The sequence below is a fragment of the Ursus arctos genome, unplaced genomic scaffold (genome assembly GCF_023065955.2).
Source record: "Ursus arctos isolate Adak ecotype North America unplaced genomic scaffold, UrsArc2.0 scaffold_5, whole genome shotgun sequence".
Classification (NCBI taxonomy): Eukaryota; Metazoa; Chordata; class Mammalia; order Carnivora; family Ursidae; genus Ursus; species Ursus arctos.
In genome coordinates this window covers 32,364,967-32,378,563 of record NW_026623067.1, presented here as the reverse complement: position 1 = coordinate 32,378,563, position 13,597 = coordinate 32,364,967, and positions in this window count along the sequence as shown.

The window sequence follows — 13,597 nt, the reverse complement described above, 5'->3', positions numbered from 1 at the left end:
CAACCCATCCTAGATCAGAATAACCAGGGAGGAGGTGAGGAGTCCTCTCCACCTACCTCCCACCAGTCAGTCCCACGGTCTAGAATCCTGCTCTGAGTGGGCTGGCTCTGGGAGAGGCATGGGCCATGCTGACCTGATGAGGCTTGCTGTGTGACCTGGAGTAAATAGCTTGGCCTCTCTGAACCTCAGCTGCCTGGAGAGTTGTGAAGCTCGAGTGAGACTGTGCATCTGAAACTCTCAGGAGAAGTGAGGAATCCTACCTCAGCTGGGAGCGTCTCTGACCATCCCGGGACATGAGAAACGATGATACCACTCTGTCAGGTCAGCTGACCCACAATTCACCCCCAAATGTCTGACTACTGTTCCCCTGCCACTTCATACGGGCTCAGAGGTGGTCACCGAGGCTCTTGACTGGATCTGACTGCACCAGCTGGGCCTCTGTGGGTCTGCCTTCTGATGTTCCCATTCCCTCATCCAAACTCAGAAAAAGGCCCAAGCAGAGTCCCTCCGCAGGCATGTCTCTCAGGGCCTATAGACCCTGGGTGCCGAGACGGGGCAGCCCCAGATGCCTGGAGCATCCTGGTTTCTGCCTCATGGAGTGCTCCCTCCCAGAGATGGAGGCCTGGGGGAGGCCAGCTTCAACAGGACACACAAGTCCAAGGCAGTGAGGCCGTGCCTGGCCATGCCCCCTTCATAGCCCCGAGTGTTGAGTGGGCCCCCGCTGGCCAGGAGTTCCTACAGGGAACCTGGCCTGGGCCTGGGCACTCAGCACAGGCTTGTGGGCTAAAGGGATGCGAGGATGGGGGTGGCGGGGGCCGTGAGGTCCAGAGGTCTGAGCTTGGTTTTCATTGACATGTACCATCTCCTCACCTCTCTGCTAGCAGGGCCTGGTCCCTGGCCAAATCCACGCCGCCCAGGCTGCACGGTGGGTGGCTGTGGCGTTCAGCCCACTTCGGTGGCTATCTGACCCCAGGTCATTAGCAGTGGGTCATTGGGCGGCCTTCTTTCCGAGCCTGCCACACCCTCTTTGACTCATTCTGAGACAGCATTGCCATGAGGGTTTCTGGCCTCTGAGTTCACCTTTGGTTTGGTTTTCTTCTCGGGCAGCTCAGAGCAGTTTTGTTTTTAAGTACAAACCCACAGAGCTGCTTTCCCCTTTCTCTGATCCCCCAAAACAAACAAAGGATGTTGGTCTGCATTTTGGTTTGTTTTGAAGCTGAGAGGAAAGTGAGGGAAATGGGTCACATCAGGAGCTTCGAGGGTGGCCAGGTCGGTCAGGGAATGCGAGGGTGAACGGGGAGGGGTGGGCAGTGGCGGAAACGTCTCACTCCCTCGAACGGCAGGCTGGCCAACCCACCCAGTGGGCTCTGCTCCCATCGAGTTCCCCCATCATCAGGAATGTTGGGAGCTGGAGACTTCTCAGGGGCCCAGGAGAAGGACCCCACATTGAAGGGAGGAAGCCTGGATCAGAGTCATGGCTCTGAAATCCCTCACTGTGTGACAGTGAGTAAGGCCTGCCCCTCTCTGACCTTCAGCTTCCTCCCTGGTAAAATGAGGCATCAGGCTCTGTCCCACCCTGTGTCTGCCACTTTTGCTGGTGGGGACCAGGGGAGGCACCACTGATTGGGAGACACTCATGACCCTGACTTCCAGGGTCTGCCCTGAGTAGCTAGTCCTAGACCCATTGGCAAGCATTTGACATCTGCTGGGACCTTGGCCATCAGATCTGGTCTCCCCAGCCTAAGCTCCCCTCCAACATCTTCCCTCTGGTCTGGTAGAGGCCCCCGTCCTATCTGGGGTCTATGATCCATGCATGTGCCCCCACTGGGCTGGTGACCCCTCTAATAGTTTTCAGTTTCCTGAAACGGAAAAGATTAGTCCAAGGAATTTTCAGCTCACAGGCAGAGAAGTCTCTTTTCTGACACCCACCCCCCAAGGAGAGAAGTCACAGAGATGAGAGAAGCAAGATGAGCTCCATCGTGCCTGGCGCCTGTGGGTGACGAGAGATGTTTAGAAGGAGGTCCTGGGCTGATCAAGTCCTGGAACCACCAACGAAAGGCCTTGGCAGTGTTTCCCCTACAGCGGGGCCCGTGGCAGTGAGTTGAAAAAGTGACCACATTTGTTCCAGAATAAATTAACTGGGTCTTAAATGTTTTAAATTTCTTTATTAAAATCCATCTGTTTGACACTTCTTAATTTTTTGTGTTTTTAATCTTTCTAGGGAAAGCTATAGACTGTCTTTTCGGAGAAAAAACGTGTACAAAGAATTCTGTACCAGATTTAAAGTGGTTCACACCCCTCCATGCTGAGCTTTTAGGAAGCTGAGGTAATTCAGGGAGAAATGACTTGCTCAGGTGCCCCATTTCTCATTTGGGGTAATTGGGTTTTTCTTCAAAGGGCATTTTGGAGAGATGTGGAACCAGTTGCTGCTTTTAAGGTGTGTGGTGCCTGCTTAGAAGTCTCTCTTGGTTCAAAGGGGACGTAACTTTCTTGTGGACCCAGGGGAAGGAGGCCCTGGACTCCTGGTCCCTGAGAGGGGCCTATTTTGGTATTTCTGGAGCTCTTTCACCTAAAAGGGTGGTACTGACACCCCCCCACACACACACTTTTTAAAGATAATCTCTACAGCCAATGTGGGACTCGAGCTCACAAGCCCAAGATCAAGAGTTGGGTGCTCTACTGACTAAACCAGCCAGGCCTCCCACCCCTTTTGTTTTCTTAGTTGACCTGATCACAGGTGTGTGGGAATGTGCTCCATATGTGATGGGGCACCGTTTCTGGGACCCCTTGCAGCCCCATGGAAGCTCCACCAGGAACAGCTTAGAAATCTAGGGGAAACGCCTCTGGGTCGACATCCCACACCCTTAGGGTGAATACGACCTCAAGTGGCCAGAGGCTAGTGTGGACACCTCTAGTTCTGAGCACTCAGCCTCCTGCCAGGCACTCAGGTTTTGGGAGTGAGGCTCTAGCCCGGCACACTTCTTTGGCCAGCTTCTAGCGCCTCCTGGTGGCGAGTTCTCTCATAGCAACCGGTTCTCCACCTCGCCACAGAGGGTTCTCAGCCCCTGCTGGTGCACGGCGGAATCACCAGAAGGGGGTTTTCACGATATTCCTGTCGGGGGCAGAGGGAAGAGAGGCACCCCAGACCAATTAAATCATCATCTCTGGGGGTGGGGCCGGCATCCATGTTTTTTTAGAGCTCTCCGGATGAAACCAAAGTCAAGCCAGGGTTAGGGATCACTGTAGCACTGATAGGTTGGTTCCTGGGTCCTGTGCTTTCCCACCAGCAAGGGTGGATAGGTGGGGGGGAAATTCCAGAAGCTTTCTGAAGAAAATGCTTCACTCCCCTTGTGTGGACCCACTCCAGTGCTCTGAAAATTCAGAGACCAGTGAGTGCAGAGTCATGATCACCAGGGTGGAGAATGTTGTGAATAAAGAACCAGGTCTGTGATCTGGCCTTGACATTAGTGTCTGTGGACATTTCATTGGAGTCCCCAGGTTCTCTATGCACATTTGTTCATTTTGTGTCTTATCTATGGGAAAATATTAAAAAATCAACAGAGACACACTTTGCATTACCTGGAGGTCTATTAACTGACTCTGTCTCCCAAGGTTTTGGTATCCAAGGTCGATCTGGAACTTAATTATCAATAAGATGTAAACGGGACTACTTTAGTTGTTATGGGCTAATTAGCAAAGGGTGGAAGGACTTAACTGGTGCAGAATGTGTTTGAACCAGATGAAAGCTCAGAGAATATTCCAGAACATTCTACAAATGAAGGTTTAATAGCAGTTCGAACCGAGAAAAGGCTTGGGAGAATCGAGATATCTTTTCAAAAGTCCTTTCACGTTTTCAGAACGATGCCGTAGTTATTTTGAACTCATGAGCGTCTGCCCCATGCTGCCCCATGCATATGCACATTGTGAGTGGTGTTTGGGATGGAGGGGAGGAGTCACTGGCATTTGGACAAAAAATAGTCTCTACTCCTGACCGTGGCAGGCAAAGCCCTGTAGGCTCTGCCTCTGCCTTCTTTCAAAGCTCCTTTCTTAGCACTCCACCCTCAGTGGCTTCATCTAGCCATACTCAACTTTTTGCTGCTTCTCAAGCATGTCAGATTGGTTCCCACCTAAGGGCTTTTGCACTTGCTGTTTGCTTTGCTCAGACCACTCTTGTCCCAGATATTTACATGGTGCACTCTCCGAGTTCTTTCAGGCCTCAGCTCTGGCCTTCCCTGACCATCCTAAGTAGAGGACCCTCACCTAATTTTACCCATTTTGTGTCCTCCATTGCAATCTTCACTATTTGAAATGTGCCATTTATGTGTTTGTTTCCTGTTTATTCTTGTGAACCCCATACATTGTAACTTCTTAAGGGTAGAGGATGTATGTAGCATTTACTACAATGCTCCAAGCTCTGGCACAGCCCCTGGCACATAGATGTGATTTAATATGTACTTTCTTTTTTTTTTTTTTTAAGTAAGCTCTACGCCCGTCATGGGGCTTGAACTCATGACCCCAAGATCCAGTGTCCCATGCTCTACCAGCTGGGCCAGCCAGGCTCACCTGGCAAGTGGTGATTTTCTGTTTCCATTATTAATTTATTTTTGGGGATTCTAATATAAAGAAAAATTGTCCCTTCTCCCCTATGTATTTATTTAATATTTATTTATGTCTGTATGGATTCATGGACATTTATTCTGTGGGTTATAATTCATTAATATCATTATTTATTTTGTTGGTCAAATTGTCCCAGGCTTGCTGGGTGGCTCTGTAGGTTAAGCGTCTGCCTTTGGCTCAGGTCACGATCCTGGGGTCCTGGGATTGAGCCCCATGTCGGGCTCCTTGCTAAGTGGGGAGCCCGCTTCTCTCTCTGTGTGCTGCTCCCTCTGCTTGTGCTCTCTCTCTCTCTCACAAATAAATAAATACAATCTTTAAGATTTAAAAAATTTTTTTATTTAAACCCCGAGATCATGACTGGAGCCGAAGGCAAATGCCCAACCGACTGAGCCACCCAGGCGCCCCAATAAATAAAATCTTAAAAAAAAAATTGTCCCAGGTTTGGCAGTTGGGAATGTTTCAGGTGGGCTCCAGGGCACACCTATCCCCCCGCCTTTTTTTTTTCCTTAGCAAAGTTGTAATTTCTGGAACTATAAGATATACCAGGCTTATCTTGTACTTCCTCGGCCTCAGCCCTGGGCCCAGCCATTTTTTCAAGGAGCCCTGACTGATGTATTAGAGCATGGTGCATAGAAATCAAGATCTGGGTCCTTGGAGGACTCACCGTTGCTGGAACATCATTACTTCTAGTTCTTCTTCCATGGACAGAGCTAGAAAATATACATCCATGTAGACCCATATACACACATCTCAAGCTTGCTTTCTTTCTTTCTTTCTTTCTTTCTTTCTTTCTTTCTTCTTTCAGATTTTATTTATTTATCTGAGACAGAGAGGGAGAGAGAAATAGCATGAGTGGTGGGGAGGGGCAGAGAGAGAGAGGGAGAAGCAGACTCCCCGCTGAGCAGGGAGCCTGATGAGATGCGGGGCTCCATCCCAGGACCCTGGGATCATGACCTGAGCTGAAGGCAGATGCTTAACAACTGAGCCACCCAGGCGCCCCTGAACTTAATTATTAATCAGCATTCACTAAGTGCTGAAATTTAAGTGACTGGCTAAGTCATTCTTTTGTTCCAATATAGATTTTAAATTCAGGCATGGGGGCGCCTGGGTGGCACAGCAGTTAAGCATCTGCCTTCGGCTCAGGGCGTGATCCCAGAGTTCTGGGATCGAGCCCCACGTCAGGCTCTTCCTCTATGAGCCTGCTTCTTCCTTTCCCACTCCCCCTGCTTGTGTTCCCTCTCTCGCTGGCTGTCTCTCTCTCTGTCGAATAAATAAATAAAATCTTTAAAAAAAAAATAAATTCAGGCATGGCATTGCTGAAACTTCTTCATGTCAATAAGATTTTTGCTTCCCTTTTTCATGAAGGGAAAATTCTTTTTTTTTTTTTAAGATTTTATATATTTATTTATTTGAGAGAGAGAGAGCGAGTGAGAGAGAGACAAGCAGGGGCAGAGGGAGAGGGACAAGCAGACTCCCCGCCGAGCGCAGAGCTGGACCTGGGGCTCAGTCTCACAACCCATGAGATCAGATGACCTGAGCTGAAACCAAGAGTCTGACGCTTCACCGCCTAAGCCACCCAGGTGCCCCCCATAGATACTCTCTGGCATTTTTCCTTCTTTCACTTAATATCTCTTGGGAATCAATTTGTATTGGGTTCCATATTCTTCTTTCCAGCTGCAAGCTACTCCATTATGTGGTCATATACCATAGTTTATTCAATCACTCTCCTGAGCATGGACACTTAGGTGGTTTCCAGTATTATGCAATTGCATACAATTCTGCAGTGAATAGCCTTGTGAAGGCATATATTGTGTTGTTGGAGGTGTGTCTTCAGAGTCAATTCCTAGAAGTGGGTTGCTGGCTCAAAAGGTAAGTGCAGATGTAGTTTGGGGGGGTAACGCGTCAGTCTGCTAATGCTGCTCTCTAGCAGATGACCACAAATCTAGTGGCTTAACACGGCACAAATTGGCTGTCTTCCACTTCTGGAGGCCAGAACCCTGACACGGTTTCATGAGCTCCCAAACCGAGGTTGTCAGGGCCATGCTCCCTCCAAGGCGCTGAGACAGAATCTGTTTCGTTGCCTATTCCGGTGTCTGAAGCTGCGTTCTTTGGCTTCAGACCCCTTCTTCCATCAACAAAGCCGCCAGAACAGCAGCTTACTTCCGTTGTCACATGGCTTCCTCCTTCCCGAGAGAACCCCTCCCCGACTCTCTCATAAGAACACCTGCAATGGCATTCAGGATCCATCTGGATAATCCAGGATAATCTCTCTCTCTCAGGATCCTCAATTGAATCCCTTTGGCTATATAAAAGGAATCTGTAAAATTCACAGATGGCAGGGATTGGGACTTCGATATCTTTGGGGACACTCAAGTTCATCGCAGGTAATGCAGGCTTTTTTGAACTAAGTGACTTTAATCCCTGTAGATTGACTGCAAGTCCTCTTTTTTATTGTAAAATCTGTCCAAGGCAGGGTTAAGACCCGGAGGTCTTTAAGGTTCCTCACCGTTGAAAACCCTATGTGGCTTTAGTACTCCCTTGATGAGCTGAGCATTCAGCGTACAAGGTGGCTCAGCACGGTGAGGGGCTTTTAGTCTGGCTCATGAGTGAGTAATGGTAATGGAAGCGGTGGCTGAAGCATTTTCTTTTCTTTCTTCTCTTTCTTTTTTAAAAGTTGTATGTATGTATGTATGTATGTGATCTCTACACCCAACATGGGGCTCGAACTCAGGACCCTGAGATCAAGAGTCTCATACTCCTCCCACTGAGCCAGCCTTGGGCGCCCTGGGGAAGAGGCCTCATTCCAGCAAATCTGGGCCTCATTCACGATTCCAGCACAAAGAGCTGAGGGGAAAACTCTTCTACCCTGAGACCCTCTGGTGTGAGCTTTCTTATGATTGGAGATGCCCAACAGAACCTGGTGGGGGCAGTGAGTTTCCTGTCAATCGAAGTTCTGAGCAGACGCTAAAGGACCAGAAGATAGTGTTGGGGGACCTGTACATTATTTAGGACCTCACTGTCCAACATGGTAGGCACTAGCCACATGTGCTATTTGATGCTTTATGCTTATTTCATATGTAAATTTTAAAAAACCTTTTTATTTTGAAATAATTATAGATTTGCAGCAGGAAGCTACAAAAATAGCAGCGAGGTCTTCTGTACCCTTGCCCCAGCTTCCCTCAATGGTTACATTTTATATGACTGTAGCACAATATCAAAACTAGGAAATGTACATTGGTACAATGTGTGTATTGTCCTCCGTCATTTTCTCACACATATAGATTTGTGTAACCACTGCCATCATCAAGATACAGAACCACTTCATCACCACAAAGCTCTCCCATGTGCCACCCCTGCAGAGTCACCAACCACCCTTCCCCCCACCACCCTTAGTCCCTGGTAACCGCTTCTGTTTTCCATCTCCATAATGTTATTTTGAGAATGTTACATTCATGGAAGCATACACATGTGCTATTTCAGGTTTAATCCGTTAAAATTAAATCAAATTTAAAATTCAATTCCTCAGTCATATTTCTAATGCTTGGTAGCCACAGGTGGCTAGTACCATCCGTGGACAAGCACGGACATATGACTCTTCCATTGCTGCAGAAAGTTCCATTGGAACGTGCAGCTTTAGGGAGTAAGACCAGATCATGGTTCACAGATGCTGATTCATAGACCAAATCTGATTCATAGACCAAGACACGTGATAAGTCCTAGGTATATTACTTAACTACTATTGTATAAGAAATGATCCCCAAAGGTAAGGGCTTAAAACAATCAACCATTATGATGTTGCATACTTTCTGTAAGTGAGGGTTCAGGAGTGATTCAGCTGCGCTGTTAGGCTCAGTCTCTCAGAAAGCAGCAGTAAAATGTTGGCCAGGGCTGTGGTCATCTGAAGGCTGGGCTGGAAGACTGGCCTCCAAAGGGGCTCCCTCAAGAGGCTGCAAATTAATGCCGTCCATTAGGGTGTCCACTTGTCTCCACTTGCACAGGACTAGCCTAAGAGGTTTCAATTGTGAGACTTTGACTGTACAAACTGGGACTGTCCTGAACACAAGGAATAGTCGCTGATGGGAGGACTCCATTGCTCCCGACGTGGGCCTCTCGCAGGGCTGCTCTAGTGTCCTTATGACATGGCGGTCGGCTTCTCTTAAGAGAATAATCCTAGAGACAGCAAGGTAGAAGCTCCCATGTCTTTTCACACCTGCCTTGGAAGTCACACAGCGTCACTTCCGCTGCATTTTGTCATTAGAAGCAAGTCACTGAAAACTCTGGTCTGCATTCAAGGAGAGGGGATTTAGGATCCACCTTTATGAAGAGAGGATTGGGAAAGGATTAGTGGACTTACTATAAACCCTCCACACTGGCCTATGGGATCCTGAGGGGGTGAATGGGGCAGGGCCTAGGAATCCCTACTTTTTTCCCTGACGACCGCTGATGTGCCCACCCCAGGCTTGCCTGGCCTCAAGGACCCTTCCCACCTGAGATGGTGGTCATCTCACCTACTTCGGTGGACACTCACAGGAGGCAAGAGGAGGAAGGGTGACTCCAAGCCAGTGGAATTGGTGAGCCGAGCATGATTCCTGAAGCTTTATATGATTATATGGATGTCCCTTACCGTGGTATACATGAATAACTGGGGAACCGTTTAGAAAATCTTCGCTGTAACGTTGAACCTGTTACAAATGATCATCACCAAACCATAGAGCAAAACCGGGGAAAGATAGGATACAACATTATATATATGTGTGTGTGTATGTGTATATACACCAAGTGTGTATCATAAACACTTGAGGGATGGTTGAAATGCTGTAGCAAAGACATGGACAAGGTCTAGGAATGCATTTATTATACAAAAGAGAACATAGTTGCAGTTATAGTAGGTGGGTGGTGAGAGGACTGTGAATACTCTAAAGAAATGCATATTACTGTTGGTTTTATTGTCTCTTCAATAAAAGAGGGTCATTCCTTCTTCAGACCTTAGCTGAGCTGTCACCTTTTCAGAGACCCTTCCAAACTGCTTGGTTAAAGCTGATCTTCTCTGTATTACTTGGTATTTTAGTGCCTTGTTTGTGCCCGCATAGCACTTGTTACATTTGCAAATGTTGTCTCTCCCTGCAGCCTGTGAGCTTTTCTCAAGAAAGGCAGGGACTGTGTCTGCTTTTGTCCCCCATGGTCTCTCTAGGGCCAGTACAGTGCCTTGGACGTGCTTGCTGCCCAGGAATTGTAAATTGAGGTATGAATAAGGGGAGGTCTGAAGGAAGGAGGAGGGAGATGCTGCAGGTGCAGGAGGGAGAGCTCGAGGCTGGTTGGGGGAGGGGAGGCTAGAATCAGCCTAGTGTAGTGGGCCCTGATCCAGGGATGTCTAAGACTGCATGGGCCAACACTTGAGAATCTGATTAAATCAGTGTTTCTCAACCTTGGCACTGTTTATATTTTGGGTTAAATCATTCTTTGTTGTGGGGGGCTGTCTTGTGTAAAATATTTCGCAGCATCCCAGGCCCCTGTCCACTGGAGGCCAATACACCACATCCTCCCCTGTTGTGACAATTAAAAACATCTCCAATGTTGCCAAATGCCCCCTGGGCACTGCCCATAGAGTTGGGTGAGAAAACCAGTCCAGCACCCTACTGAGCCTGAAATCTTTGCATGAAGATGAACCGAGGATGTACAAGAGGGACACTGAGGCCCGTCTCACGCAGGAAGGGCCCTCTTGAGGTGTTCTTCAGAACCATTTGGGCGACAGGCACGGTGTGTGCTGCCACCTGTCGGTGGATGGTTGGGAGTGCTCCCATGGCAACACAGACCCAGGGACAGAGCCGCAACTTGCCTGGCAGGTGGGCGGCAGCAGGGCTGGCCATGAAGTCCTCTCCTTAAGGATGGGCCAGGGAAGCCCCAAATAAGGCCAGCCAGGGTGTGCAGTAACCAGGGGAGACAGTGGGAACAGGGCATTTTCCTATCATTTTGGTCAAATGTTTAGTGATGTGCTTGTTAAAAAAAAAAAATCAGGCCAACTTATTTCTCTCTTCCTTTTTCCTGCAGATGCTATGATCCCTCCTCCTTAGAAATCCTCTGATTTGGGCTTGGCCCTCAAGGGTCTGTATCAGGACAGGGACCCTTTGAGATGGGGTCATGCCCAGCTTCTTGTTCCTCAACCATTCCCCCTGGCCAGACTGCTGGTGATCCCACAGGCAGCCCCTTCCCACAGTCTACCCTTGTGGGGGTAGGAGAGGTGGGGGAGTGAGGACTGATGGGGGATAGGGCAGGGGGTTGGCACCTCCAATGGCCAAACCCAAACTTACCATCTTCTGCTACACCTGCCCCTTCTCTGCGCCCCCAGCTCCATAGGGACAGCAAAAGCCCTAGTTACACAGCCAGAAACATCACCTCCATCGCTGAGTCTGACAGGTTGTGCTTCCTCTATGAGTCTACTTCATCTACCTTCCCACCTCCATTGCTGTTTTCACCATTGTCTGAGCCCCCCTCATCCCAAGCCTAGGCCAATGCAGTTGCTTTGTTGGACTCTTCTATTCCATGCAGCGTTGCCTGAAGTCAAACACTTGTGGCCTCATTGAGCTGGAAGCTTGGCCAGGGCTGGAATGTTCTACATGGCTACACTCACATATCTGGTACCTGGGGCTGAGAATGGGGGTGGGGAGGAAGCTGGGAGTCTCTCTCCTGCAGGGCAGTTGAACATATCTGGGGGACTGGGGCTAGAGAAAGAAGGGAAATTCCTTGGCCTCTAAAGTTTAGGCTTGGAACTGGCACACTGTTCCTTCCAGCACATTCTGTTGGTCAGAGCAGGAGCCAAGGCCAGCCAAGTTTTAATAGGAGGGGAAGTAGACCCCACCTCTTGATGAGAGACTCTTGACAGTTGGGAGAAACTGGCCACCATCTTTGCAGACAACCCACTATGCCCACCACCCTCAGGTCAGGTCAGCCTCCCCATGAAAGTTTCACTTACTACATTTCTGCTTAAAAGTCCCCGGTCAGGCCTTCCCTGACTGTCCTGAGTAGACCCTCCCCCCACTGCTTTCTACCCCTACACCGCCTTAATTTTCTACTGGACATTTACTTGCACTTGACATTATAGTTCATATTTATTGGCTAACTTGTAGTCTTGTCCATGTACAGTAAGCCCCAAGAGGGGAGGGACTATGTCTCTTTGGTTCTGTGCTAAGTCCTCAGGTACTGAAGACTTAGCACAAGAGCACCTGGCCCATTGTAGGAATTCAGTACATGTTTGTTCAATGAATGAATGTTCCTAAGAAACTTTCTTCCATAGCACTTACCAAAGTTCATCATTACATGTAGATTTGTATGGCGATTTGAGCAAAGTCTGTCTTTTGCACAAGGAAAGGAACAGTGTTTATACCCACCATTATATTATATTGCCATGTCTTAGGGCAGTGTCTGGAAAATAGGAACCCGCAATGAATTTTGGCTGAACAAATGAAGTCTGAGCGGAGGGACAGGCTATAGGGCAAAAAGCGAAGCATCTTCCTAGGGAGTCATCCCACTTTACAGCACACGGATACTGGGTCCCGAAGAAGAGGGCCATAAATAAAAATGTTCTGAATTGATCTTTTTTAACCCCCTTCAGGGAGTTGGTGTTTGGAGCAGCCACACTCTGAATTTCTCTCCGTGAGGTTATGTAAGGTCACAGCATTTCTCTGAGGACCACTTGGGTTCTTCTGAAAAATGCGGGTGGTGGCCCCACCCCCAAAATATTAATGGAGCACCTTGAGTGGGGAGACCCCACCACCTGCATGTACCAGCAGCCCTCGAGGTGATTCTCACGTGCACCACATTTTCAGAAATGCTGCTTTCCAGTTCTGTGTTCTAAGTTTGTGTTTCTGGGGGCTGGTTTTCCTGTAAACCACCTGTGTCTCTTAAGTCCTTGGTAGCTTTATTTATTTTTTTCCCTTAGAAGGCTTTGTAAACAAGCAGTCTGTTCCATAATCTCTGGGAAAGGAGGCCAGTTTCCTAACCTTTTGAGGAACCTGATGCTCAGGACCCTGGAGAGATCACATGGTCCAATCCCCTGGAGTTGGGCAGGATCATGCCTAAACCACAGCAGGCAGAGTGGAAGCAGAACTGGGTCTCTCCTTCTGCAGATTTACTACGCGTGGAATCGAGAGAGGAGATGGGGTCCTTGATATGGGGAGGCCCTTGGTACAGTTAATGGGAAGCCAGTATTTCCCCAGGGTTGAGGAGGAACTGGGGAGGGAAAGGGAGGGATAAAGGGCTTAATCTTCTTATGTAAGAGTCATGGAAGAACTTGTTTTGTAATTCCAGGGCAGCGGGGCTGCTAAGTTTAGATTTGAACCTGAAACTTCTGAACTTGGAGAGGCATCTGAGGCTGCTGCTCCCTTGGGCTGTGCTGGTGCTGACAGGAGGGGCTGTGTCTCTGGGTCCGTGGTCCCCACCTGGGCAGTGAGGGGAGATGGTGGGCATTAGAGGAAGGAGAGACCTAATAGTTTTAGGAAAGCTACGGCAAGGGCACCTGGGTAGCTCAGTCCATTAACTTCGGCTCGGGTCATGGTCCTGGGGTCCTGGGGTTGGGTCCTGCGTCAGGCTCCCTACTCAGCCGGGAGCCTGCTTCTCCCTCTCTCCCTCTGCTGCTCCCCCTGCTTGTGCTCTGTCAGGTAAATAAATAAAATCTTTACAAAAAAGAAAGAGAAAAAGAAAGAAAGAAAAAAACTACAGCACTTCCAAAGAAAACCCTGATGTCAGCCCAAGCCCCACAATGTCTCCTCCAGCAAAAACTACAGTAGGTCATGGGGGGCGGGGCATGAGAGACTGGGGCGGAGGCAATGGCAGGAATGCTTTGGTTCAGTAGCCAACCTGGCTGCTGATTTTTTGCCTGACTACCTGTCACCGCCCAGGTCAGCAAGAACGTCACTCCCACCAGCCAGGACAGAGGGGGAGGCCCTGGTGGTGGGCCCAGTGAGGAAGCCAACTACTGTGCTGG